The sequence below is a fragment of the Myotis davidii genome, unplaced genomic scaffold, assembly GCF_000327345.1.
Source record: "Myotis davidii unplaced genomic scaffold, ASM32734v1 scaffold242, whole genome shotgun sequence".
NCBI classification, from domain to species: Eukaryota; Metazoa; Chordata; class Mammalia; order Chiroptera; family Vespertilionidae; genus Myotis; species Myotis davidii.
The window spans coordinates 2,920,493-2,924,985 of NW_006295821.1; positions in this window are offsets into that span (position 1 = coordinate 2,920,493).

The following is a 4,493-nucleotide window of genomic DNA, read 5'->3' on the forward strand; positions in this document are numbered from 1 at the left end:
CAGTGAATGTTAGACCCTCTTTATAACATATACAGACTTTTCAAAGGGAAGGAAGGAAAACTTGTTTCCTGTCTCTTGGGCCCCTCAGTGAGATTAAAGATAAAAAAAAGGGGGGGGGGGCAGAGAGAGAACGAGGAAAAATTGATGAAAGCTTTCTGTGGCCACACATGAAATCCCATCTTTAGGGAGGCTTGTGGGATGTGTGCTAGCTCTCAGTGTTGGGCTTAGTGGGAGGGGCTTCATGAGGACCCCCAAGAGCACGGGAAATGATTTTATGCAGTGGAGAGACTCAGAGAGCCAGTAGCTTACATAGACCTAATGGGACTCAGGCTCAAGGTGTGACACCCCTGGAGAAACCTTCAAAACTGGAGTTTGCTGCCTTTGGGGGTGGAGCCAAAGAGTGTTCCTGCACTGAGCTCAGCCCGCCCTGCTGGAGCCAGTGCTAGATGGAGGTGCTCCCAACACCCGACGTGGGCCACATGGAAAGAGCCAGCATGGGCATGTCCAGAGCAGTGCTGCTCAAATTTTCACATTAGCTGCTAGTCATGGAAAAATGCAGACTCTGATTCAGCAGGTCTGGGAATGGGGTTCCCAGGTGATGTCATTGGTGCTGGTCACTAGACCATACTTTAAGGGGCCAAGAGCACTGCCTTATGGGGTCTCCCTACAGAGATTAGGGAGATGTTGGGGGAAGAGAGGCATTCCTCCTGCTGATGTCCGTGGGCTCCAGAGAGATCACCAGCAGCAGTGGGAGTAGAGATGCATCCATCTGCCCAGGCCTTAGTGAGAGAGAAGACCTGCAGGGAATCCCCAAATAATTCTACATCTCCCAAGAGAGAAAGGTAGATTTGCTCCATTGCCAGGCCCAGAAGGGGAGCCACCAGGCAAGTGAGAACTCTCCCATCTCTCCTCTTTTCCCCCATCCATCTTCCATGAACTTCTGGGTCCAGCCAAGGAAGACTTATCATGGGACATTAGGGGAAAGGTGGGCAGGTGGTTTATGGACACAGGGAGGGTCTACATCTATGGTTGGTGGAAGGTGAGTGGCCTAGGCAACTTCTATTGCAGAAAAAAATATAAAGTAGATTTTAGATATTTATACTATGAGTTCTCCACCTCACAGAGTGTGACAGATACTAGTTAGTTGTTTGCCAAATAATTCCCCTTCTCTCCTGGTCATAGAGTAGGGCCATTTTCCCAGCTTGCCTTCCAGTTGAGTCAATTTCACATCTGCGTTCTGGCCAATAGGATGTGAGCAGAAGCAACATAAACCACTTGCAGGCAGGTCATGACTCCCCCGTGTTCCACTCTGCTCTAATCCCTTTCTACTGGCTAAATGAGAAGCCCTTTGAAGACTAAGAGGAGGTTGGAGACATGAGACGGAAGAACCTTTGGTCTCTGGCTAACTGTTTGGGTCAACATGTGTAGGACTATAACTTAAGGGAGCAAATGCAAATATAGATCCATTGTGTTAAGCCATAGATTCTGTGGTTTGTAAAGCAGCCTATTTGAGTAATAAACATTTTCTTTAGACTTTAGAGGTGGACACTTAAGACAAATTATTTGTCAGAGTAAAAGTGGGAAATATAGCAACTTATTACTTTTATCAGGTTTTGTTTTTGTTGTTCTTGAGTCAGTGTGGGCAGACTTGGACTTCTGAATGCTCTGGGAACCAAGTATTTCACTTTTGTAGGTTTTGCCTTTTCATCTGGGGCTAGTAATCATAATGAGATGACGTCACCTCAAATTATCTACTTCCCTACCCTAGACAACCTTTCCTGGTGGAGACCACTACTATGTGAATTTCTCTTCTGTTAGGGAACTTTCCTTGCTTTATTAAAAATATGGAATGTTCTCCTTTTATAACAGCTTCTAAGCCCAAGGGAATGACAACAGTCTTCTAATTGCAAATTTTAATGAAGAACTATTTCCCCAACAATGCACATGTATGCACAGCCTATCGAAATAGAAAAGCATCCAAAAAGTTACTGTTATAATTTTAAAAATATTTTATGTAACAATGTCGATGAACAATAATAGGGACTCTGTTAGGTGGACCTACTCTTTCTGTTGTAACACAAGGGCCAGTTTCATTGAATTATGTTTAATATATCCTCAAAAGTAGGCTCAGTAAGAAAACCTCTCTTCAGAATGTGACAGAATTTATACACTTTTCAACCAATTGTTTTAGATCATGGACCTCCAGCCCCTTTGTTTGCTGAAATATTAAGAGATCAAAACCTCAGAAAACCTCAGATTGAATTTGGTTTTATTCCACTTTTCTTTAGAGCTTTGATCTCCCCCTTGGAATTTATCAATAGTTTCATTCTCTTTCATTTTCTTTAGACTTTAGAAACTAAGTGGTGACATCAGGAAAATGTCATCTGGGTAAGCTCACAGCCTTCCTTTGAAGCAGCACATGTTCCCTGGGGCTATAGGAAAAGGCAAGCTAGCAGATATACCAGGATGTCTGTGGATAACTCATTCAAAGGATAAAAGAGACACATTCGATGCATTCCTCTTATAAAACAACAATTGAAATGAATGCATAGATTTTTTTCACCTTTAATATTTTCTCATGAGAAGACATCAAGATTTTCTTCTGCCATTGTAACATGTTAAACTAAATAAAGCTTGTATTATAGTGTGCTGATGTCAAAGGAAACACAAATGATATTTTAGGTATAGACTTTTTTTTAACCTGAAAAGTGATCTGAGAAATTAGAACAAGTGATAAAGATATATTATAGGCATCTAATAAGACTGACCCTTTGAAAAAGTCATCTTTAAAGTTTTACAAAGCACCTGGATTTTAGAGAAACTTACTGAAACCATCATAATGGAACATACCAGGGGTTTGCAGTACTTAGGTAAAGTAAAAAGCTACAAAGGTAATTCTTTCCTCTCTGTAACTCAGCATGCTACAACCCTTTGCTATGTGGGCATCTTTGTAACTCACATGAGTAGAAGATTGTAGTAGAGCTTCTTTGATAAAGTCATTGTTTATGAATAAGATTGAATAAGATGTAAAGGAAGTAGTATGGAGGTGGAGAACATAGTCTTACTTTTTTGAAAATAGTGCTGTTTGGGGAAAATATGAGCATTCTAGAGAATTTACCATTGCACAATAAATAGAAATATAATTGCTTGACTCTTCATTACATGGATTTTTATATTCAGCTAAAAACAATTTGAAAAATGTAATAAAATTACATGAAACTTTTACTTGGAACTCAGTTGCCCCCCCCCCCCCCGCCCCAAGTTAATTTAAGAATCTTTTTGTGGAAAACTTTCTGATGAAAATTAAAATAAATCCTACTAATTTCTAACTAAAGATACACATATAAAAGTTAGAAAATAAATTAGCCATGTAGAGTAATAACCAGTAGATGAAATGTATCCCATTTTCAAATGTTATTATATAATAAGCTCATGACCTTTATTGTGGTATGAGTTGAGTTTGATGTCTGGCTGGAAATTGGCAGCACTAGAATTTTGACAGAAATGTATCCATCCTTTTAAACTATGGAATTCAAAATACACTTTTCGTCTAAGTTATTTAATGCTCATATGTGAAGTTCACTTGCAAATCTAAGATTTTAATTGGTTGTTGCTTTTATTGGGCAGATTTATGTAAGCATAATTCTACTAAAGTAGATACCACTATTAAGAAAAGTAATGATATATTTTTCCACCCTAGAAAATACATTTTAAATCATTTTAATCCACTACAAACATTTTGATAGTTTTTAGAGACCCCTCATAAAGCATTTTTTTTTAAAAAAAGCAATTGGGCAGTGTTTAAACATAGGGTAATAATTCATGCTAATTATATTGCTAAACATAAGGTCTTAGGCCTAATAATATATCATAATTCATACCATATGGTCTAATAGTAATTAAAATACATTAAATATATAGAAAATATACATAATTGTCAAAATCTGGCTTATGTGGAATTCAGTGCTTTATTATCCATAATAGTATCTTTGTTTATTTTCTTGACAATGTTGTAATCATTAAAGAACGATTCTGAGTGTGCCTTTAATACACACACAGACTTGGATTTTATCTCATACTGTCATGGCTGTTGATGCTTTTGAGTCTTTGCTGATTTTTCTGTCATGTACATAGAACAGGTACAATCAGACAGTTCTAAAGTAGTGATTAACACGCACTGAAGTCTTCCTCCACTGAGGAGAAAACAAACACCTACACACAGAAGACCTTACTGACTTAGGAGATCATGTTTTAGAAAATGTTCAAGAGGTCTGCCCTTTAGCTCCAGGAGGTCAACAAGTGTTAGAGGAGACGAGACAAGTGATTACTGGACAGAGTAAATATTTACTATTTCATGATGCTCATGGGACCTCTAGTAGGCGATTGTCAGGTTCAGCTCATGATGATACAAGCCCCAAATTGTGACCATGTCAATATGAATAGCAAGTGTCCTTTGGATCCTCAGTGCTTGGGACTCCTTACTTCATGTAAGC